This window comes from Dama dama, chromosome 14, assembly GCF_033118175.1.
Source record: "Dama dama isolate Ldn47 chromosome 14, ASM3311817v1, whole genome shotgun sequence".
Classification (NCBI taxonomy): Eukaryota; Metazoa; Chordata; class Mammalia; order Artiodactyla; family Cervidae; genus Dama; species Dama dama.
Window position 1 is genome coordinate 19,052,941 of NC_083694.1, and position 26,140 is coordinate 19,079,080.

A 26,140-nucleotide genomic window follows, 5' to 3' on the forward strand; every position below is an offset into this window, starting at 1 on the left:
ACTACACTTACAAATTGACATCAACCTTTAAATATACTCATGAACAGAAGAGTTATCCTTACACTAGAATAGATGGAAATCTTTCTGTGTGATCCATAAGTAAGTAGTAAAGTATTAACTGTAGTTTAAGCTTTCGCAGTATTTTATAGCAAAATTCCACATAATGTACATCATATTTTTCCATCTGCAGGTTACAAAATCAAATGTGACCAAGACATCTATTTTATAATAAGATTAGAAAACAAAGTGATATGGCGTCCTATTAGTAATTCTTGCTGTAATTCATGAAGCAGTGATCACAGTGGGATAGGATCATCCACCAGGTTTAAAATAATAGACTAGAATTTATAGATTTCATTCATTTTCTTTTTCTCCAGTATTCTCCAATTTTTGTTTTCTCCAGTTCTTAGGAGAGAACAACATCATGATTAAAAGTGTGGGCTTTGGGAGCCAGATAACCTGGGTCCAAATACTGATTCCCCCATGTTTCAGCAGTATGACTGCCTCAACTTCTTTATCCATAAAGTGGGGATGAAAGTAGTACTCATTTTACAGAGCTACTAAGAGAACGAAATGAGATAATCTGCGAAACACACAGATCAGTATCTCTTAATTATCATCATTTGCATTGTCTCAAAGTCTGATGTAATGTGTATGGAATCTAGAAAGATAATACTGATGAACCTATTCGCAGTGCAGCAATGGAGACACCTACATAGAAAACAGACTCGTGGACACAGTGGGGGAAGGAGAGGGTGGGACGAACTGATAGAATAGCATGGAAACATATGCATCACCGTATATAAAATAGAGAGCAAGGGGGACTCTGCTGTCTGACACTGGGAGCTCAAGCCAGTGCTTCGTGACAACCTAGAGGGGAGGGATGGGGTGGGATATGGGGGGGGGGGGGTCAGGAGGGAGGGGACACATGTATACCTACGGTTGATTCATGTGGATGAATGGTAGAGACCAACACAGTATTCTGTAAGCAGTTATCCTCCAATTAAAAAAAAAAAAATCTAATGCAAAGTACACTCCCAATAATAAGATAACACAATAAATATTACAATAGATGTAAGCAAGAATAAGCTTTTGTAGGACTGCTGTGAGTTGGAAGCAAGGAGAGTATGCATGCAGGGGAATAGTGCAATTGGAGATGTTTATTACTGGGACCATCAATCACTCTTTTCAGAGAATTACTTGAAACAGTTGAACAATTGTTCCCCATGAACATATCTGAAATGCTGGTACATATTTAATATACAAAACACATCAAATTATAAAGAAGAGTTACTTTACAAATGGTAGCCAGTCTAAATCACAAAACTTAATTCAGTAATTTCCACAAAGACATCATTAGTTACTACATAAGCTGGTGCTTTTCTGATGCTTTTCAATTAGTGGAAAGGTCATGAGTTTAAATAAAATAGAGTTAAGTATCTTATCTATAATAATGGTCTGTAAATTGAATGTTTTATAGCTGAATTGCTGTTCTTGGCCAATTTTAAGGGCCTGAAAGAAGCTTGAACTGGCAAACTATTCAAATTCATGTTATTAAAGTAATAAAGGGAATGCACTGATGAAACACATGCCCCAGATGAAACACATACACACACACACTCACACATATACATTAGGATTCTTTGATCACACACAACAGAAATAATTTCTCTCTCCACTTTGAATTCCTATACTTCATTGCCTCTTTCTTATATCACTTAATAGGCTGCTTCATATTAAAATTTATATGTTTGTCTCCTCTATGTGAAAATACCACCTCTGGAAAGCAGAGGTTACTGTCTAATTTATCGATGTATCACCAACAGAACTTGGTACATTTGTCTATACTGACCCATGTGTCGAATTCACCAGAAGGATACATACACTAGAGCCCATTAGCATTTTGCAATAGTTGCAAAACAACTTAGTATATATTCAGAAGAATTTACAAACAGGTTAAATACTATAGTCTTCCAAATATCTGGATAGTTTGTCTTAGACGCCATGTCACCCTCTGTATAACTAAAACTATTCTAATACCATTTTATAAAATTAAATAGCATAAACCCAAAACTTGGTAGGAAGTATGTGGAGTCATCTGAAAAATGAATTATAATTTACCAGGTGTTCTGCCTAAAGAATAGTTCATAATTTTTCAAAAATACAGAAAACGAGAAAGATGCAAATACTATCTTTAATGAATTCCTAGAACACTTTCACCCAAGTGTCAAAAATAATGTAGAAAGAATCCCAGAAAAAAGAAAGAAAGCTGCTCAGTTGTCATTCTGGAGTAGCACACTACTAAATGAATTCATAGACAGAAGGAAGCTATCAAGTACTAGCATATATTCTAAGAGTGTGGCAGGATATGCTCTTAAAATTCATTCTGAAAAACAAAAGCGTTAGTCACTCAATCATCTCTGACTCTTTGCAACCCCATGGACTGTAGCCCACCAGGCTTCTCTGTTCATTGAATTCTCCACTAACCAGAGTGGGTAGCCATTCCCTTTTCTTGGGAATCTTTCCAATCTAGGGATTGATCCTGGGTCTCTTGCATTGTAAGTAGATTCTTTACTGTCTGAGCCACCTGGGAAGTCCCTAAAATTCATTCTAGAAGGAAGCTATCCATAAAGCAATGGTAGCATCTAAGCATCAATATACCCAAGAGACTAGATACCACTAACTATTCTTGAGTTACCTCATGGTAATAACCACGAGCTCGATAGATAGTAAACCTCACCATGGAATCTCAAACAGTATCTTCTCACATGGGTAGTTTGTGAAATACCTTCAGGATGTCACTACAACCCAACTCTGTGGAAACTGGCTACACAATCAGAATACCTGCCAAGTAGCACACCCCACTGAACAGTGAAAAACTGCAAGTACTGGGATACTGTTTTATTCTTTTCTTTTTGTCCTCTGTGATGAACTCAGTATGTATGCAGTAAACAGTATCCATTACTACTAATTTCACCAAACACTGAGCACTTTCTAGGTCGCCCAGGTTCTCAGAAGCCACCTAGACATTATTTCTCATGTTCACAATTCTGCAAGATTCTAATTATTCTCTCAAGCTCATGAATAAGGCTTAGAGAGATGAAAACAATCCACCTAAGACCACCTGCTTCACAAGTAGCCGAGCCAATATTTGCCCAAAAATATCTGGTTCCTTTACTTAGCAAGAAAATACTGAGCCTTTACATTATTTTCTTGTTGAGTAAGGGAACCAGATATTTATAAGATAGATAACCAACAAGGACCTACTGTATAGCACAGGGAACTCGACTCAATATTCTGTGATAACCTGTATGAGAAAAGAGTTTTAAAAAGAACGAACACATGTGTACGTGTAACTGAATCGCTTTGCAGTACACCTGAAACTAACACAACGTTGTAAATCAACTCGACTCCAGTAAAGTAAAAATATTAGAAAAAGAAGAAAATATTGAGCCTTGACCATGTGCCCTGGGTTAAGGAATAGGAAGAGAAATACTAGAGAATAACGAGGAGCGCCCTGCATTGATAGGGTGGAGAGACACGCTGAATTAAAAACAAACCAATGTGCATAAATACTACAGATTGCTGGGGAATACTGTAAGGAAATAAAGAAGGAGAAGGTGGTGGGGAAGCGGAAACTCAGGTGAGCTGAGTCGGAAGGGACGAGATGGAGCACTCGAGCCAAGGAGAGGAGAGGCGGGAATATCCCTCGTCAGAAGAAGGATCACACAGGAAGAGCGGGAAGCAAGGAAGAGATGTTCAAGGAGTAGCCTGGAGGGCAGTGTGCCCAGGGGCAGCCTGGTCTGGGGGAGGACAAACAGCAGAAGGGAGCCAGAAAAGGCAGTGTCCTGGTGACCTTAGTTTTAAGAAGCTGTGCTCATTTCTCTATGCTGGCAGTTCTCAAGCTCTATTCTTAAAAATGATTGAGGACTCCAAGAGCCTTTGTTTTATGTATACCGATCATACTGGAATTTTAAAAAATGCCTTAATTCTTTTAAACCCAGGAATATATAACACACTTCATGGACACTCTGGAAAATACCACCATATACTTGTGAGAAAAATGAAGTGAAAAATACAAATATCTTGGTATTATTATGAAAACAGTTTTGCCCTTTTGGACTCCCTGAAGGAGTCCTGGGAATCCCCAGACTATACTTTGAAAAGCACTGCTTTCTGCCATGGCTGTGCAAATGTGGTCCCCAAGCCAGAGGTGTCAACATCACTTGGGAACCTGTCAGAAATGAAAATTCTCAGGCTTCACCTCAAACCTACCTCATGAGACCCTCTGGGCGGGGCCGGGGGGGGGGCGGGGAATAAAGCCCCACCGCCTGGGTTTTATCAGGCCCTGCTGGTGATTCTGATGCTCACTGAGGTTTGAGCACCACTGTGCTAATAAACCTCACGGAAGAAGCCAGGACAACAGAAAAAAACCACCAGCAGGGAGTCCTAAGAGATGCTTCTACAGCATGCAAAATTTGGTTGTCGTAAGCATAGAGGAAAAGCTTGAAACCGAATGCAGGGGAAGAAAATTTTAAAAAGCTGAAGCAAGACAGAGATTCAATAGGAGAGAAATTTCTTTTTCAATAAAGGTTTCAGACCAAGTGGAAACTGAAAAGGCAAAACTGGAAACCCTGACTGATTCTGCAAATACATATGGCAGCAAACCCAAATGTCAATCTTCATGGATAGATGATACCAGAAGGGCAGGGGTGGAAGTGTTGGTCCTGGGCATATGATGGCTATTGACAGTAAACGGTATCAAAGGTGCTAACCAAGATAATATATTTATGAAGAGATAAAGATACTTTTTTTACTGAAATATCTCAGTTCTCACAATTTTTTCTTAAAAGAGAATAACTATAAATAACTGATCAAACCTTTTGGCAGAACAAAGGAACAAATGAATGAGCTTGGTACATGATACATATTAATATCTTAATGCATTTAAAAACTGTCACTGTGTACCAAATAATATTTTGACTCCTTTCATTGTATCTTACATAAGTCCTATAATATTACTATGTACTTATATCCATAATGATATAAGGATCACCCTTTTGGCTTCCCCACAATCTCTCTGTATTGTAAACACTGTACTTTTATCATTTATTACATTGTATTTTAATTAGCTGTTCACTTATCTAACCCTCCCATAGACTATAAGCATCTAAGGACTAGGAACCATGCCTTATTCAACTTTGTTTCTCCCATATGCTACATCATGTCTCCTACATGGTTAGATATGAAATGAAACAGTATTCACTTGCTGATTTAAATATTTATGTTCTACCTGGACACCTACATGAAAATCTCAAACAAAGGCCAGAGTTGATATTTTAATTGCTTCGAATCACATATAACAAAATCCTAGGTACACGTTTTCAATAAGTGCTTGCTTACTGAATACAGACATATATCTTTTGTAAATGACAATGGGAATAAAACATAAATAGTGGGGAAAATTCAATGTGCTCTTTTCATTATATATAGAAATCATCCAATGAATACAAAATAAGATCAAAAAGATTCTTACAGATCTTACAGTTAATTGCCCTCTCTCCATACTAAAAAAAATCTACACCACTTCATTTTGAAGAGGTAGGAGCAGCCATAAAAATGTGAGCAAACACTATTCAATTCTCATCAGAAACCTTAGACTGCAATTTAAAAATATCACTGAGTAAAGTGTTAGTTTTTTACCTAAAATCTACTCATGTTCTTACTAGTGATCAGGACCTCAATGGTCCATATGAAACAAAGCTACACTTCATATTCAAAATGAAATTCTGCCTTAAACTGCTCCTTCTGTTTAATAAACTATTTATCACCTGTGAAAAAATTCAGGATGTCTGGAGACAACAAAAGCTCACAACTGGTACCCAGCGCCACCACGACCTGGATTAAGCAGCACTTAACCATCACCTTTAAATCTGCATGGCTTTTGTTCTCTCCCCATTCCCACTGGGTGAGCAGGTGTCACGTGACCACACAGTTGGCTGGGGCTCAGTATTTACTGTAACACGAGCCGTAAGGGTACCAAGGACACTCAGCTTAGGCTATTGTAGACAGCTGGCTCAGTTATGTAGCTCAACGTGGCATTTAATAATGGAGGTTAGTGTGGGTTTGCAAGTCATACTCTCTTGTTCAAATTCATGCTTTGCCACTTTCTAGCTGTATAAGTTACTTCACATTATACTTCTGTGCAGGAGGGCACAGGGCAATAGTAATAACAGCCTCACAGGTCTCTCATGAGAATTACATGCATTAACGCATCTCAAATGCTTAGAAAAACGCTTATTAGCACGTACTAAGGACTCAATAGATGATGGCCATTAGTCATAGCAGTGCATCAGATTTTATAGCCTCAATCTCTTTTACCAACAGGGTTGACATCTTACATCAGACTGCATTGTTAGGGCTAGTCAAATTTTTGTTCTTACTGTTTAATTCTAATCACCTGACTTAATCCAAAAAATAACTTCCTTTTAGACTGTTAACTCAGTCTCAAGTGTCTACTCACTCAACTTGAGTAGATGAGCACTTCACGTTGAGGTAACTAATAAGGAGGAAGTTATTTTCTTTTTAGGTTAATGGGCAAAATTAAGTCAAAGCCAAACAGAAAAGAGTGTTCAAAAGGCAATTTGTGTATCTAAAACAGTACCTCTAACATCTGTTGAATGAATCCCACAGACAGAGGAAACTGGCAAATCCAAATCTTGCTTACACATAAGACTAAATTCCTACAGTGCATTATTTATTGATATCAGTCTATGTTTTTCTCTTCTTTCTTTGAAATCATATTGCAATTGTGGAAAGTGAAAGTCACTCAGTTGTGTCCGACTCTTTGCGACCCCATGGACTATACAGTCCATGGAATTCTCCAGGCCAGAATACTGGAGTGGGTAGCCTTTCCTTTCTCCAGGGGATTTTCCCAACCCAGGGACCGAACCCAGGTTTCCCACATTGCAGGCAGATTCTTTACCAGCTGAGCCACAAGGGAAGCCCAAGAACACTGGAGTGGGTAGCATATCCTTTCTCCGGCGGATCTTCCCGACCCAGGAATCAAACTGGGGTCTCCTGCATTGCAGACGGATTCTTTACCAACTGAGCAATCTGGGAAGTGGGGCAATTAGCAATTATGGAAAATACTATACAATTCTGAACCTAATTGCTTGCTCTCCAGTCATTAGGAAGATTTAGCCTGAATGGGAGCCTCTGTGAGTACACTAAATCCTTAATCAGTGACTACTCTAAAAAAGAAAACAAAAGCAAAACTCAGATGTATGAGCTTTGATAAGTCACATTATGGCCCTGGACCTCAGTTTTTAATCTTTAAAAAAAATTTCAATATTTTCTCTAAAATCCTTTACATCAAAAGCATTCTGTCATTCTAAGTTGAGTTTTCAGATCATTTGGATTAGAAATAAAAGAAAAGGAGTCTGGGACTTTTTTGGCTCTTTCCTTCTTTCTGGATTTCTTTAGCCCTTTGTTCACTCCATTAATAAAGAACTTACCTTCCACATTAGAATAAGTATATGTTCACCCTGCTAAACTCGACGTTGCCCGCCTGAGGCGGAGAGCCAACTCACTGGAAAAGACTCTGATGCTGGGAAAGACTGAAGGCAAAAGGCGAAGGGGGTGGCAGAGGATGAAATGGTTGGATAGCAACACCAACTCAATGGACATGAACTTGGGCAAATTACAGGAGATAGTGGAGGACAGAGGAGCCTGGTGGGCTACAGTCCATGGGGTCACAAAGTGTTGGACTTTGCTAAGGAACAACAACAACAACGCCGTGAGACAGCAATTCCCTTGACAGCAAGTAGACTCTGTTTCAATTAATCAGTGTACCTGAGATTACTGAAGACGATATCTGGCACACAGTAGGCATTTATGTGTATTTGCTAAACTGAAATTAATCAAGAGTTTTGAGAAAGGCAAAGAATGTATAAGGCTATTTGCCGTGTACTGAACACAGGTAATCTCTCTTAAAAACCCTGTTCATTGCCTCCACATGACTTTCTCACTGCTATAATATCTTGACATTATTCAAAATATTAAAATATAGGAAATAAAATAATCATCACCACTGTACATGAAACCACATCAAACAGAAGAGTCAAATTCATTAAAGTACAATTAAATCATTTAGGACTTCAATGTCCATACGAATTAAGTAAGAACAAAAAGGAAATGCATCAATTAATTTGGTAAATACAACTTTCCCACTAATTCAATAATTTGGATAATTTCAAGAATTTCAAGTTGACAATGATATAGGAATTTTATTCTTCAAGAATTTCACCCAAATTAGAAACTCTTCCTAAATAAAATACTAAAAAAAAATTTTTTTTAAATGGAAAACTTTAAAAAATGATCAGATTATAATATCTGAATACTTTATAGATTTCCTTCTTTCAGACAAACGCTGGGTTATAATCACAGACTTTATCTCTCCCTTACCAGGACCTCTGGTTTTCAGACTGTATAAAGATGAAACAAGTACAAAAGCATTAACTCAGCCTTGCCTTTTCATCATAAAACACATTGATCCTAAACCCTTTAGAAAAAAAAATTGAACTAAGAAGTTTTCTAAGAGAATTTATTCAAGAGTCCCAAAAGGCATGTGATATAGTCATTCTTAATTCTAAAGCAGCTTTTTTTTTTGCATTCCTCAAGTATTTACTGACCACACGAGGCCCTGTGCTGGGACAGAGCTGTCCGGGAGGCAGGGTCCCTGCCATCCCAGGACCTCATCTCTCCCATCCACACACACCACTGAGGGCTGCTGTTCTCTGAGCACAGGACTGTGATCGTTACCCCCTTAGCAAAAGCTGAACGGGGCTAAGTCAGTGATCCTCCAGGCAGATCCCACCCGGAAGAACTCTGATGGAGAAGAGCAGAAGGTGGCCACAAATAGGTGGCTGAAAGTGAAGTCAAAGTGTTAGTTGCTCAGTCGTATCCGACTCTTTGCGACCCCACGGACTATAGCCTGCCAGGCTCCTCTGTCCATGGAATTCTCCAGGCAAGAATACTGGAGTGGGTTGCCATTGCCTACTTCAATTCTGTAGCAGTTCTAATGTGAATCACATGCATGGAGCAAGCTCATAACAAGAAAGCCGAGAATTCATATCTCAGTGTTCTCTCTAAATGCCATCACACCAATACAGTTTACAACTGGCAGATTCTATAAATTTGGGATTAATGTTACTAAAATAATATTTTTATGTGGTGTGAAATTTATTTTGGTGGGAAATTTTACTTTAATAGCTTTACACTTTGGTTTTGTGTGTACAGAATCATTAATGGCCTAAGGCATACTTCATATTTTAGTTTGTCTTTATCGGAATGGATGTTACAGGGAACATAACATACTATGTTCAGTTCAGTTCAGTTGCTTAGTCGTGTCCAACTCTTTTTGACCCCATGGTCTGCAGCACACCATGCTTCCCTGTCTATCACCAGCTCCCGGAGCTTATTCAAAGTCATATCCATCCAGTCGGTGATGCCATCCAACCGTCTCATCTTCTGTTGTCCCCTTCTCCTCCTGCCTTCAATCTTTCCCAGCAACAGAGTTTTTTCCAATGAGTCAGTTCTTCGAATCAGGTGGCCAGAGTATTGGAGTTTCAGCTTCAGCATCAGTCCTTCCAATGAATATTCAGGACTGATTTCCTTTAGGATTGACTGGTTGGATCTCCTTGCATGCTATGTTACATTTTCCCATTTGCAGTACCTGAATGTCTCAAGACGAATCTCTTGTGGACGTCAAGGGTCTATTGTAATTGTTTCCTGTCTACCCACTGAAACTTAGCAAATGGTGATACCCTGGCCTCTCCATTTTGACAGTGATTTCGGTTGGAGGGTTAATCATCACAAAGAGCAGAAGAGCTGAACCTTCAGCATCAAGCTGGGCAAAAATCCTAAACCACATCGCATGTTTTTTTGCCAACTGGCTCTTCGGGTCACCATGGACCAGGTCATGTCCATCACTGCTACACGTAACTGTGCTGGACCCTAATTTTTCACACTGTTATGAAGATATGCTATCGAAAAGCATCAGTACAGGGACAGATTCATGCCCATGCCTTGTGCTGACTGCCATTATCCTTTCCCTTCCCAAGTCACTTTCTAGAACTCTCTGCCCATCCAAAGGCAGACCAGATGGTTTACCAGTGCTGACAAGACACGCAGCAGTTTGGGGAGTGAATGTGGGTGTACTGAGTACATGGGTTAAAATTCAGAACTTCTGTGTAGTGAAAAGTGAACAGTTCAATAGGTGTTCAGTTCAGTTCAGTCGCTCAGTCATGTCTGACTCTTTGTGACCCCGTGGACTGCAGCACACCAGGCCTCCCTGTCCATCACCAACTCTCAGAGTTTACTCAAACTCATGTCCTCTGAATCAGTGGAGAGTTAATTAAATCCATAATTCTACATAGGAAGACACTACTAACAAACAGTTTTTTCTCAGTAATTCAGAAAAACAAACAAAACGTGACAAGTGAGAGTTCAAGTATAACATAAAGGCTAATTTCAGCATGAGAAGCATCCCAATATTCTTCCAAAATGTAACCTCTATGCTGAAGAAATGGTTATTTTCTCAGTTAAAAAAAAGGGGGTCATTAATTTCAAATCAAAAAAGTTTTTATTTTTAAAAACATATATATTTGCTCAATTTAATAGTGGAGATTCTGTCAAGACTGAAACTGACGCACGACTTGAAATTTGCAAAGGGCAATGTCCACGTTGCTCCCCCGGTACTGTAACAATGGCAGGTCAAACTTTCGTTCCTCTTGTCCTACAAACAATTTTCAAGCCCTGGCTCAATAAATAAATTTGGTCTCAGCACTCCCAATCAGGGCCGGGCAATCCCCTCAGTAGCAGAGCTATGATAAATGGACTTATTTTCCCAAATCAAACACTTGAATTTAAATTCAGATGAGTTAATGCAAAGGTCAACATTGTAATCAGTTCTTTTGATCTTTATAGAATTTCTGGAGTAATACATAATAAATCTGAAACAAGGCAATTTGCAGCTCTGTATGTGTGGCTGGCAATAAAAATCTTAACGATCAGGGCCTTTATGTACTTAGGGAACGTTTTATAGTAATGGCTGCGGTGAGAGCTTCAATGCATAGGAAACGATGGCAATAGATAACCCTGAAAGGCTTGATTTCTTGATTGTTTCTACAATTTATTTGTATATGTATTTATATAAAAACTTAATGAATGCACATCTATGTTTACTGTATTTTTGAAACAGTCACTACTTTGATGACAAGCACCTAGTTTTGAATTAAAATGTGGAACATAAAAATTGCTAAGGAGAAAAATTAGCATATCAGCTTCAACCCAAAAAGTTTCAATATTTAAATGATAATTCCATTTCTTTGGATTTGTTTTTTTTTAACATTAAAATTTGTGGGGGAGGTTAAGCTATTTAAAAATTAAATAGTAGACTTCAATTTTATAACTGAAAAGGAGAGTACTTCCACAAAGGGGTTCAGGTACTTTTTAAATGGAAATTTAAGGAAGGAAGGAGGGCAGAAGGAAGAGGGGAAGGGGAAGAAAAGCAGAAGGACAAACAGATAGGTATAAAACCAGCCAAAAAACCTGAAGCTAAGTGCCCCCTCCATGGCCCCACAGGGAGCCATTGGGTATATGGTTTCAGGCTACCCTCTTCTTTGTAAGTGTCTTAGAACATTGTGATAACAACTGACCCTAAAGCATTAGAGTCTTTGGCTTTTTAACAAAACATTATGTAATTACAGGTGGAATAACATGAATTTTTATGCTCACAGCAGTGATAAATAATAACCTGCTAAGTTTTTAAAATATTTTTGTTTTGTAATATAGCAGTGATTATTCTTCTCTAAATAGCAAACCCATTTTGTTAATAACGTTATTACACCAAAGTTCACAGTGCCGGCACGAGAGACCAAGTCTTTGATCAATTCTGACTCTAGTTCATGAGAATACTTTGAAACATTCTGGTGGTGAAAGTACTTGACTTAACATTCAAGATAAGCCTTTAATGAAATGAATAATATGAAAAAGCATTCTGATTCAGCAGTGAGGGACCGACTGTCTACAAAACTTGAAGCAGGTGTCCCCAAGGACGATGGAGTTGAAGGTGAAAATTTAAAAAAACGCTCCAAGTGTCATCTTCTATCTGTGCTTCTCCAATCTCTCTCTTCAGACCTATCTCAGAGCTAATTACCCCCAAATCTACGCTTGCTGGTGATTCTAACAATGAGCTTGAGACAGGAGACTCTCACAAAGATTTATTGTAATCTGGTTTTCTGGAGACTCAGGGAGAATACCAGTACTCAAGAGGCAAAAGTGTCCTGTGTCCTGAGGGGACAACGGTTCTGATTCCAACAGATCTAAACACTGCACAGGGTTTGCTTACAAAGGCAGAACTTACACAAACCTGGGACAAATATATGAGTTCTTTCCTTCATAAGCAACTCTGATTAGGGTCCATTCGTAACTTTTGCAACATTACTGTATTGACATTAGTTCCATCATTCTAAGTTTTTATTTTTTATTTATCTATTTTTAATTGACATTCTAAGATTTGATCTTTTAAGACGGAGAAGAAAAACACGACATGAGAAAAGGCTGTCAATTTCTTCTAAATTGTGACTTTATTTCTGCAATAAACCTATGCTATTTCATATATCTCTGATTCCACTGGACTCAGGACAGCCCAGCAGTAAGAAAAGACTGGGTCTCTGTACTTCCTGAGACAAATCAGCAAGGCTCTTGTTTCTTTCCCCTGCAGTTTCAAATTTACAGTGTACAGATGTCCTGTCATAGCAGTTAAAAAGTACAGTCTTGTGAGTCACTAGGGGTCTGACAAGTTGAGTTTCTCAAAGTCTGATAAAACCAAAAGTCCTTGATCTGAGAAAAGGGATCATTCCATTTTTTTTCGGCAAGTTTCTACAATGTACCCTATATTAAGAAAACAAGGAAACAATCTCAGAAAATGTAAACTTCCATATTTTTTGTTCAACCTCATAAATACCCTAAAAACTGGCAATAGCTAAATGCACACACATGGAGAAAATCCAATTCTCTTCTTAATCCTTGACAATATTTATTTATGACTACAATGTGCAGGACAATGGACTGGGTAACTCATTACATCACACAATAATCTGATCTGTCAGTTCACTACATAAACATTTCAGGTGAATGACACAGCAGACGCTAAGAAGATCCAAGTTTCATTTGAATAAAATGTTAAGCTACCTTAACATTATGTTAACTTACCCCTTTTGTAAGTTATATTTTAGATGTTCCATCTGGGCAGAGTAAAGTGGTTTCCGATATGAAGACCAAACTTCCTGATTTTCTTATTTAGCATGTCCTATGGTCCAAATATATCATTCATACTCAAAAATGAAGTAAGAATTTCCTTTTCAGTAAAGAATTCTAAGATGTGCTATATATCCTGAGGTCAAGAGGGTCTAGTTTATACACATAAGCTTTGTCTCTTAAGGAATACTTGCTTGTTTTAAGCCTGCTGGTTGGGTAAAATCATTTTTTTCCTTCTTCTAATAGTACTCTGTCTTTTTCCACATGGGAATAGCTTTCTTCCATCCTTAGAGTACAAGGTACAGCGAAGCTCTGTCTGCTTCTTAAACACACGCCTGGACATTCACAACTTCCATCCCATGTCCACTGTATTTGGTTCAAAGAGGTGCATGCAACTTAGGCAAGGTCATTAAGAGTCAATTCCAGGATATTTTTGGAAGTATTGTGAAGAGAAGATTCCTTATTCCAAGGGGAAGGGGTGGGATTACAGACGTAAACTACAAGCTTCTAGGGCTCGCAGCCATTTTGCCTCCATGAGGGCCTGGGTAAGAATGGAGTCAATCTGGGGCAGCCAGACTTGGTCCCAGTGGCGCAATGTAAGTCTGTCTGTGCATCCAACACTGTAGTTACCTGAGCCAGAAAGCATCTCTTTTCAACTGCATAAGGCAGGCTAAACTGAGTTCGTATTTCTCGCAACCAAAAAGCCTTAAGGATTAATACAACCCTCCTGAAGTGGAAACTTCTGATGGTGCCTATGGTTTAGTATTCTCCCCTAAATTCGCCAGCATGCTCTTTTCTTCCACAGACTTTTTCACTTTTCTTTCATCTTCAAGTTTCTTTTTTTCCCCCCTCTGCTTTCTCACTGGCAGCACAGGGCAGAAGAGTGATGTCTGAGAGACACAGCAATCTGCACACCTCACTAAAAGCGTAACGCCATTCCTGAGCTGAAAGAGCTGGTGAGGTGGCATTAGGGGACAGGAAAAGGAATTAATAATATTACCAAGCACCTGCCGTGAGCCACACACCACTCTGGTTGTTTTATTTACCTTAGTTTAGGTAACCTTATTTTCTACCTGCCGTAGTTTTGTGAAGAAGAAAGACACAAATTGAGGTCAAAATACAATCGATCAAAATTCAGGACAGAGTGATGGTTGGGTGTGTCCACTGTGAGTCATCAGAGTCAACACCACAAAGCATGATCGTGCAAGTGTTTTTAATCTTGATGAAAGTGAAAGAGGAGAGTGAAAAAGTTGGCTTAAAGCTCAACATTAAAAAAACTAAGATCATGGCATTGGGTTCCATCACTTCATGGCAAATAGATGGGGAAATAATGGAAACAGTAAGGGACATTAATTTCCTGGGCTCCAAAATCACTGCAGATGGTGACTGCAGCCATGAAATTAAAAGATGCTTGCTCCTCGGAAGAAAAGCTATGACCAACCTAGACAGCATATTAAAAAGCAGAGACATTACTTTGCCAACCAAGGTCCATCTAGTCAAAGCTATGGTTTTTTCAGTAGTCATGTATGGATGTGAGAGTTGGACTATAAAGAAAGCCGAGCACCAAAGAATTGATGTTTTTGAATGTGGTATTGGAGAAGACTCTGAGAGTACCTTGGACCACAAGGAAGTCAAGCCAGTCCATCCTAAAGAAAATCATTCCTGAATATTAATTGGAAGGACTGATGCTAAAGCTGAAACTCCAATACTTCAGCTAGCTGATGCGAAGAACTGACTCATTTGAAGAGACCCTGATGCTGGGAAAGGTTGAAGGTAGGAGGAGAAGGGGATGACAGAGGATGAGATGGTTGGATGGCATCACTGACTCAACGGACACGAGTTTGAGCAAGCTCTGGGAGTTGGTGATGGACAGGGAGGCCTGGTGTCCTGCCTCAAGACTCAGACATGACTGAGCAACTGAACTGAAGGCTCCTTTTCCCCACTTGCAATGCAAAGATCCTTTAACCTGACCTATGGGAACAGAGTTACATCAAATGTTTTCTTCAATATTTGGCATATTGTGTGCTGCTCATAGCAAAGCCTGAAATTGAGCCACGGTAAACAGAAATTGAAACATTCTACAAAAGTATATTAAATGAACGGATATGAGCAAATGACCAGTTCAGCACAGTTTCATTGGTTGTTGTTGTTCAGTTGCTGTGTTGTGTCCAACTTTTTGTGACCCCATGGACTGCAGCACACCAGGCTTCTTTGTCTTTCATTATTTCCTGCAGTTTGCTCAAAAGTGAAAGTCAAAGTTGCTCAGTCCTGTCTGACTCTCCGCGATCCCAGTGGACTGAAGCCAGCCAGGCTCCTCTATCCATGGGATTTCCCAAGCCAGAGTACTGGAGTGGGTAGCCTTTCCCTTCTCCAGGGGATCTTCCCAACTCAGGGATTGAACCCAGGTCTCCCATGTTGCAGGCACATTCTTCACTGTCTGAACCACCAGGGAAGTCCAAAGAATACTGGAATGGGTCACCTAATCTTTCTCCAGCAGATCTTCCTGACCCAGGAATTGAACTGGGGTCTCCTGCACTGCAGGCAGATTCTTTACCAGCCGAGCTATCAGGGAAGCCCCAACTCATGTCCATGGAGTTGGTGATGCTATCCAACCATTCATCTGTTGCCCTTTCTCCTCCTGCATTCAATCTTTCCCAGCATCAGGGGGCCCTCCAGCTCAGACATGTGAGTGGAGAGCAACACTGAGGTCACACCAGAGTGCCAGCAGCAGTGACAGTGCCAGGAGCACACGTGAGATTTTGGGAAGAGGACTGGCTGGAGGGAGCTTAGGGCGAGGTCTTGACCTCTGCAGTCCTCGTCATGCAGGGCCCTGGGGAAGCACCCAGAGTCTGGGGGCATAAAGATGCATCTTTACTATGCTCTTCTTACATAAAGGGAAAACAAAAGGATTTTCCAAAAGAGAAAAGAAAAAAAAAAACCCACAGATTTTCTCAATCAGAAATTATCTGTCCTTCAATGAATAGCTATACATTTAATAAACAGTAATTTAATAGCTAGTTGTCTAAAGATTATCTGTTCTTCAATGAATAGCTATACATTTAATAAACAGTAATTTGATTTAATAGCTAGTTGTCTAAAGACCTCAGCCTTGATTTTAGGCTTCTTGGCAGCACACTATCCACCATTTTTCTCTGTGTTGCTCATCGCACCAAGCATAACTGGTTAAAACAAGAAGCCAGAGAATCACAAGGCCGAATTAGAATTCTGAGTGGCCCTGAAGCTGGAATCAAGATTGCCAGGAGAAATATCAATAACCTCAGATGAGCAGATGACACCACCCTTATGGCAGAAAGTGAAGAAGAACTAAAGAGTCTCTTGATAAAAGTGAAAGAGGAGAGTGAAAAAGTTGGCTTAAAACTCAACATTCAGAAAACTAAGATCACGGCATCTGGGCCCATCACCTCATGGGAAATAGATGGGGAGACAGTGGAAACAGTGTCAGACTTTCATTTTTCTGGGCTCCAAAATCACTGCAGATGGTGATTGCAGCCATGAAATTAAAAGACGCTTACTCCTTGGAAGGAAAGTTATGACCAACCTAAACTGCATATTAAAAAGCAGAGACATTACTTTGCCAACAAAGGTTCGTCTAGTCAAGACTATGGTTTTTCCAGTGGTCATGTATGGATATGAGAGTTGGACTGTGAAGACAGCTGAGCACCGAAAAATTGATGCTTTTGAACTGTGGTGTTAGAGAAGACTCTTGAGAGTCCCTTGGACTGCAAGGAGATCCAACCAGTCCATCCTCAAGGAGATCAGTCCTGGGTGTTCATTGGAAGGACTGATGCTGAAGCTGAAACTCTACTTTGGCCACCTGATGCGAAGAGTTGATTCATTGGAAAAGACCCTGATGCTGGGAGGGATTGGAGGCAGGAGGAGAAGGAGACGACAGAGAATGAGATGGCTGGATGGCATCACCGACTTGATGGACATGAGTTTGAGTAAACTCCGGGAGTTGGTGATGGACAGGGAGGCCTGGCATGCTGTGGTTCATGGGGTCGCAAAGAGTCAGACACGACTGAGCGACTGAACTGAACTGAACTGATGTATATTCACAGTATGTTTAAAGTACATAAGAAGTTTTACAAGCTGTGAGGCATCAGAAAAATATAAAAGTATGTTACACTAGATTGTAATATATATTTTCTGAGTTCATGGATAAATGTTGAACAGACATTTGTTATCTTATAAAGCCAATGATGACATTTCAATCTCTTTCTCTGACTAAAGAGCTAGACAAATGGGTGAAATGAATGGTGGGTCTGAATACATGCCAACTCTTATGGTCTTACTGGTGAAATAAAGACTCTCTTACCAGTGAGTTTTTACATGATAAACGATGGTGAACATGTGCTGCAGAAACACTCAGTGACACCTGCTTCTCTGTGTCTATGCAAAATAAAAAATACTTTGCACATTCACAGGCTTTATAAAACGGACTCAAGAACTTGTTCCTTTAATTCAATTTTTTATGGATTTTTTTTTTTTTCTTTTGCCGAGATTCGGAGGATTGTGGTTTGGAGATAGTGCTCCATTCTTTTAAAAAACAAAAAAAAAAACACAAACAAACAAACAAAAATCATGCTAAGAGTTAACACCTGAAGAGGTTTAACTGCCAGGCACAGATAAGCATTTGCCTTTGTATACAACTGCTTGTTCTTTTTCCTCTTTCTAAACAAGCTGTGTCTAATAGTATCTAAACACCTTCTTTCAAAATATTTAAATGTTGGCTTAGTCTCTCCAGGTCTTTTCAAGCAGCACTGATCTAAGGCCACAGTCTCTCAGGTCAATTACGGAACCATTTCTTGAGCACCTATTATGGGCTGGGCACCATGGGAGATATTAATTCATTTCAAGTAATGACCAAAGGATAAATGATAACTCAGATAAATATTTTAAGGTTTTTATCAATCTGGTTATAAATTTATATTTCCCTTCAGGCTAGAAACTTTCTCCCCTAGATATCCTCACTCAAATATTAGAATATGCGTTTTAGGACTGTCAGTCATTCCCAAAAATTGTGAAATGAAGATGGTAAATGTTGCTCTGGGGTGAACATGCTCCAGAAGCATTTAAGGTATTCCTGCTCTGTACAGAGTGTAGGAAGATCAGGATCCCCTGAGAAAAATTTGCTTGATTTGATATCTTCCTTTTCCATCTTTGATCTTATGATACAAATGAGTGGTCCCACTCCATCCGAGTTACAGCTCATACCTGACTGTTGAAAGAGAAACAATGAAACACGGATGGCCTCTTGTCATTTATTAACTATGTTGTTAATAAATGAATAATCATTTATCATTCAACAAGCATTTACTGGTCACTCATATCCCTTGGTAAGATAAATCCCTTCAGAACTGAGTATGAGGATAAACAAGGAAAGAGTCAATTTAGGTAAATCACCAAGGTAAAGAAAACACACAAGACATCATCAGCAAGTGAATCCAAAAACTAGTCCTATGCAAATTAGAGGAGTTAGAAAAAGGGAAAAGTTTAATATCTGAAAACTTTCACTGCCTTTAGGTTCACAGGTTAGTTGGGTGCAAAACAGTCATGCTTTAGTTGAATGCCAATTGCTTTAAATTGTATGCAAACAAAAATCAAACCTCATTTCCTTCTGATTAGTTCTTTAATGGGAGAGCTCTGCAAGGAATAACTATCCATTCCCAGTCAGTTTCCAATCTTCCTAAATGCTCATCTCAAGTGCTCCTTTCTTTTCTCCCTGAATACTCTACATCTTCAGATTTTATCCTTCAGAATATGAAACTTTGATGCAGCACAGTTTAGTGGCAAGAGCTGAGGCTCTGTAGCAGAAAGACAAGGAACTACCATCTGTTAGCTGCGACATGGGGAAGGTTTTTAATCTCTCCAAGCCTAGGTTCCTCAATAATTAATATCTATTTTTATAGGTTGTGATGAGGATTGAAGACATGTGTAGTTACCTAGCAAAAGACTTGCCATCTAGTTGATGCTCAATAAAAGGTAATAATAATAATTTCTATGATTTCATTTACACATCAAATATTTACAGGTACCTGCTCACAGTGCTGGGTATGATTGGACCTTAAGCACACAGTGTGGATCAGAGAAGACAATCATTGTCCTCAAAGCTGTCATTCCCATGAAGGGAGATCGACTATAATCACACGAAAAAATAAAATCATTTAAGACAGTGTTAAATACAAACTGATTACACTACCATCATCAAGTATAATTCTTTTTAGCGAAGGATATTCATTCACAACTGAAAGTCAAATTTTCTTGCTACCTTCCTGGTTTATAAATTGACTAACAAAGTTCTATTGATAAATAAAAAGTGTTTAATAACTTGTTTCAGAAACAGAAACTCACAAAAGTTATTTTCAGAAATAAAGTATAGCTTATTTTGTACTGCAAATAAACTAATTTTAAAATGTGATCTTTTCAAACCATTTACTTCTATTGTCCAGTCAAAGATGACTCTCTGCTTTATATAATCTTAATGAACAAATATTTTCACTATGAGCAATAAAATGTGATACTGAGCTGTATTTTTATAATTATATATTATACTAATATAATTATTTAAATACATGTAGGAAGGCAAGTAAGACATGATAATTAAAATATGCAATTACATGATTAGTAAGTGTAATTACATAGCATACAATCAGAGATATTATGGGTAATTTTTGCTTACATGGACAGATAATTTTTCACATACTTCTGTGTTATAGCATAAATCTCTAAAAAAGATTCATAATTTGATATAATAGTGTATTTCAATTTAAATTTTTTTTCAACCCCCAACTTCTTAAGAAAATGAAATGAGAATTTTTCATTAATCACTGATAGAACACAGAGAGAGAAACCTGGATCAGTCAGGAATACAAGGCTGGTAAGTCAGATACAGAAAAAGATGTCTCATCAGGAAACTAAGTCAGCTCTTTGTGGAGTGTACAGGTGTTCTGCCTGAAGCCAGTGTCTCTAAAGTAGCAAATACAGAGTCTCACAGATTAGTCCCTTTCCATCTCAGTACCAGTGCAACAAAGAATTTCTCTAGATCAGTGCTCCTGGAAGCATTAGCATCACTTGGGAATTGCTTTAAATGCCTATTCTCAGACTGTAACCCAGACCGGAGGATGAGAATCCCTGCGAGTGGTGTCCACCCTCCGGTATAACCAGCCCCCGCGGGATTCTGATGTACAGAGAAGTGAGTTCAGGGCTCTAGGGTAATGCAGTCAAAGCATCCAGACTGCTAATCCTTTCTATTTTAGCCTTGAAAACAGTGCCCCCAAAGTTCCCTGTGCCGAGTAGTTTAAGCAGTCTGAGCCATACACCGAGAAACAGGAACACAAAAGTAATTCTATGTTGTACTTTGAACAATTATGTCTGATAACTTTTGAAGATGTCGTGCCAGAAATCATGTGAGACAGTTTATATCCATTTACACAATAAAACGCTATGAGAGGTGTACTATTTACTCACCCATTTTACAAGGGGAAAACTAGCACCAGTTAGAGGACTTATGCAACTTGTATAGCATCAAATGATTGGAAAATAAAATAACATGCTTGAAGATCACAAAAAAACTACAATGACTTAATATCACCTGCTTTCATGTAAAAGTTTCTGTTACCAGTCTTAGACGACATTGGTATTATTTCTTAGCATTAAATGCCAGAGTTTTCTCAGCATTAAATGCCAAGAGTTTTCATAAGAAATTAAAATCAATTCTTAAATAATATCTCATTCTAACACACTCATGAGTGGTTTGCCTAGACGGGGAATGCCTAGAGGAAATACGGACTGCCACACCCATAATCCAACTTAATATGTATGAGTGAAACTTCACATACTTTTTCGAGTGCCTGAAGCATCCTGAACTCAAGTACCCCCTTTTCATAAACAGGAGACACTTAAATACACAGCTATTTGTTAGATTCCTAAGCAGATTCATATGACTTATCCATATCCATACTTAAGCTATTCAAAATATATTCTGTCTTTTAATTTAGTAACTTATCTAGCAGAAGGCATATGTGACCTAATGCAAATCCCTTACTGGTGGACCCCTTCCAGAGACAGCCAAGGTAGAGAAAGGAGCCACCAGAGGGCAGAGGGAGAAGAGTCTACGTTCAACAGAGAATTTCATCTGGACAGTGATGAAAAGTCCATATGCTACAGTGCCACCATAAATTATGTGAGAACGGATGGTCAGGCCACAAAGGGGTTCCAAAAATAGGTTGAAACTGCTCATAGTCCGAAAACAAATTGCCTAAATTCCAATATGAGAAAACAATGTTCTTGACATATATTTTCATGTGGCCACGACTGGGTGAAGTGAGGTCTACAGAGATGAAATACAATATGCTCTGGCTTTGAAATTGGAAGTTGTTATTCCATCAAGACACTCAAATGCAAAGAAATCTGCATGAGTCTGGCGCCTCAAGGCTTACAGATTTATTAGGAAGGCAAGACAAAATGAACGATGGCATGTCAGTTGGCCTGAACCGTGGGAGTGAACCTGCATTTTGGAGAAATGGAAACCTCAGAAGTCTTGCTTTTTCATCATCTTTAGGAGTTAAAGTGAATTTGAATTATGCAATTATTGGTTTATCTAAAAATATACACTGAAGTGATAATAGCAGGAATATCATAAATCAAAAGCAAAGGAGCTCAAAGGATTCCACTGTCTGTTATTAATGAGTTCATTTTTCTTAAAGGCCAACAGCAAATCTAAAATGTTAAGAAAGTTATATGATCTTTTTCTTGAGAAAATGGAAAGTAAACAGAAAAACAAAAGGTAAAAAAAACAGACTAAGAGGATGTTCACAGTCTTTACTAAAGACGGCTGTGATTAATAGAAAGGGAAATCAATCATCCAAGTTTGCAGTTACTAAAATTTGCCAATTTTCATGTTGAGAACATCATAACCACAGAAAGACAACACACAAAACATATAATTATATGGTCTCCATAAATGAATGCTGAACCAACTCTATTTTTTTTTTTTTAAACTGGCTATGTCTCTAAGGGTTAGAACAATCAGTCTAAGAATAATATTATATTGATTAATCTTATCACAGAGCCAAAATGTTGAAGGAGCCAAGTGAATATTGCTTCATTTGAAATCAAACAGTATTCAGTTGTCAATTTTGACAGTAATGCCACAGGGCACACCACTAAGAATATGCATGCTATCTATACCAACAATAGTGAACTCTTCAAGGAGTATTAAGTGCCACGTTAAACAATAATTTTAAAGTTCCAACAGTTTTTTGGTATTCTCTATTTTATTGCTTTTGAAATTATAAGTGTTAAAAGTTATATCATGCTGAAGAAAATATAAAAATATTATTCAACGTAACCTCATAGGAGTCAGGACAGATTTCAAATGTGATTCAGGCTGTATGAAAATTATGTTCCCATTTGAGAAGCCATTTGTTAACAATGAAAAATATCATTAGCTCCGTTTTGTGAAGTACAATGGCATTTTTAAGGCAACTGAAAAGTAACCAAAAGCTTTCAAACAGGGGAAAAATGTTATATTGCGCTACCAAGACAGGACCGAGCAGTGTAAAGCCATATTGTCCCCCAGCATGAAGTGATCAGATACCTGCCTAAAATGATGGACAGCTCTGGCCTAGTGAACAGGCAAAAAAAATCCATTTGCTCTCATCCAGATGGGACCAACTGGACGCTTCAGCGCAAACAACTCATCCTTCTTCGGACCTTCTTGTCCAGCTCCTGGGCCAGCTCCAGCTGATAATGATGAATATCAAGGCTACAGTGAAGTGCCTGACAACAGAAGCCTTGTTATAGCTGCCAGTCTTTCGGTCTTGTCATTATTACACATTGAAGATTTATTTGAGTTTATTGTTGTGCACAGGGGCTAGCCATTTGCAATTCATCACCTACTACAGAAAGTTCAAGATAGTGGCCGAAGCTGTAATTGCCACCTCCACCTGCTTCTGGAAATTATGGGGTCACTAGCTAGGGCAGCCTAGTCTTCACGGAGCCCCCAAAGTCACAGAAGCCTCCAGGATAAAATACTCAGGCCCTATCTTCACTTGAGTATCTCTTGAGATCACATTAAAAATGCTACATTGCTTGGCAATTGATTACATCCTCTCTGTAGTACAGCCTGCTCTATGGCAAACACTAAAAGGTTACTTACAGCCACAGAAACAAAATCATGAAACTATTAGATGTGTAGCAATTTGAGCATTATTGTTATTGTTATAAAAGCTATAGTTCCCATGTTTTTGATTCAGGAATATACACACCCATTAACAAGGTACATTTCTTTCAGTTAATCGGATATAATCTTCTCTTCTTCAGAAATCAAACTAGTCTAACTGCAAATCTGCTTTGAAAGCAGGCAGAATATAAACCCTATATGAATTTTTTAAAAAACCCAGTACTTTGGTAGAATCAGCAAGAAAGCAAAAATTACACACAAAGACATTATTTTGCTTCTATTCAAGATACTAAAAAAACAAAAACTTCATACAGTTGGGATTTGAATGTAACCATGCCAGTTAAATGAGTTTGACTTAGTGAAAAAAGGCAATAATAAAATAAAAGCAAACTTTTTAATTCTGAAATTAAGCCTTTTCTCCTGTATTTATTAGTTTTATTCATTTAAAAATATAAGCTATTTCTTTTTTTAAATTTTCCTTCCAGAATTGCTGGAAAACTTTCTGAGAGCGTTTCCCTGTACTAATGAGCATTCAAGGTTTACAGCCAGTGCTAAAAACAAGCAGAAACTTACATGATTTCCATTCTTCTAAAATGTATGATTCACTCATCAGTGTATAGGTGACTTGAAAATATTATAGCTGAATCTTTTCATACTTGGTATTATGCCATTGTGTGGTTTCTACATCCTCACTGTTAATGGATTTCTAAAGCCAAGATTTACTGAGATAGGTATTTTTTTGTTTCAGATCCTCTTTTAAAAATCAACGTTGTGAGTAATGCAGAAAAAGAAAGAAGGTAAGTTAAACTCATAATTTAAAATAAAGCCTCAAGTATTTATAAAGATTGTCCATATCTTATTTTATTCCCCAGAGTCTAATGATATTCAATGATTTCCTTTTATAAGGTTATAGAAGAATCAAAGTTCTAAGTGGCAAGTTTCTGTCTGCAAATTCTTTTATGAGTGGTTTTGTACCTACTGTAGCTCTCTGCCACACTGACTATAAGGTCAGCTTGAGAGAACACATTTCCCATCCGATTCCTGCTTCTATGTTAGGGTATGAAGGTTACGATGCTCTTTTCATCATCAGAAGTTTGGTCCCATTTTGAGTCTCAGCCACTCACCTCAGGAACACTGTGAGGTAAGAAGTGAAAATGCTTGTGATAACTTCTTGAATTGTTTCTCCCAAACCGTAACGTGACCATAAGCACCTCATTTAGCTGTCCTGGGTTGTCACTTGCTGGAAGGTTGCAGAGAACTGGACGCTGAAAGTCCTTCTCCCCCTCAGTTTTCCCCACTGCTGACCTCTGGCTCAAAAAAGAGACACTTCCGATTTTCAAATCAGATTCAGCAAACCAAACTCGTATTTCGGTTAGGTGTTAGCTAGGGCACTCAGCAACAAAGAAGCGTGACTGGAATTCTGATCTCATACACGTATAGGTTTTAAAGTAACGTTAATATTTGTCCTTCACCTTGACCACTACGAACTCCTTTTACATATACTCTCCCATAATAATTTTGTAAGGTAGGGATTAATATCCATTTTAGATAAGGAGAGACTGAGGCTCAGAGTGGGAAGGGAAGCCACACAGCTGGCTAAGTCATAGAGCTAGACCTTACTCACAGATCTTACTCCAAATTCTTTCAGTTCAGTTCAGTTCAGTTCAATCGCTCAGTCATGTCTGACTCTTTGCGACCCCATGAATCGCAGCACACCAGGCCTCCCTGTCCATCACCAACTCCCGGAGTTTACCCAAACTCATGTCCATCGAGTCTTGGTACTAAATACCAGGCAGAAGAAAAGCCGTTCAATCTGATGAAAAACTGCTCTTTCCTTCCTAAGACTGAAAAGATTTTTGAGATTATGCAATGAATGAATTTACAACTTTATTTTTTCTCCAAGAAAGCTTATCTCCCCACTCCCCACACTCTCCAGTACATGAGTCTAACTACTAATGGAAAAGAAACAAAAATAAAGAATAACATACATGCTCATTTGACGAAAGCTGTGAAATATACATAGATGACACTGTATGAAAACACAGGATCAGTTTAAGGAACAATAATCCAGGCCAAGAACTAGAAGGTTAACAAATTCCAGATGCCTCGGTCCACACTGTTAACATTTTCCTCATCCCTCTTCTCCTGAGGTAACCACTACCCTAAATCCTGATTTAATCGTTCTTTTTTATTCATTAGTTTTACTACTGGTTTATGCTTCACTTCCCTCGTGGTTCAGAGGTTAAAGCATCTGCCCGGAATGCGGGAGACCTGGGTTTGATCCCTGGGTCGGGAAGATCTCCTGGAGAAGGAAATGGCAACCCACTCCAGTATTCTTGCCTGGAGAATCCCATGGATGGAGGAGCCTGGTTGGCTATAGTCCCCCAGGTCACAAAGAATCGGACACGACTGAGCGACTTCACTTCACTTCACTATGCTTCCCCAGGTGGGGCTAGTGGTAAAGAATCCACCTGCCAATGCAGGAGACAGGCATAAGAGGTGTGGGCTTGATCACTGGGTCCAGAAGATCCCCTGGAGGAGGGCACGGCAACCCACTCCAGTATTCTTGCCTGGAGAATCCCAAGGACAGAGGACCCTTGGGAGCTACTGTCT

At 38.8% G+C, this 26,140-nt stretch overlaps 1 protein-coding gene across 4 annotated transcripts in view; it reads right to left on the minus strand.

Annotated features, from left to right (window-relative positions):
• GPATCH2 (G-patch domain containing 2) overlaps positions 1–26,140 on the minus strand; it is a 191,502-nt gene that overhangs the window by 95,063 nt on the left and 70,299 nt on the right. The window lies entirely within an intron of this gene.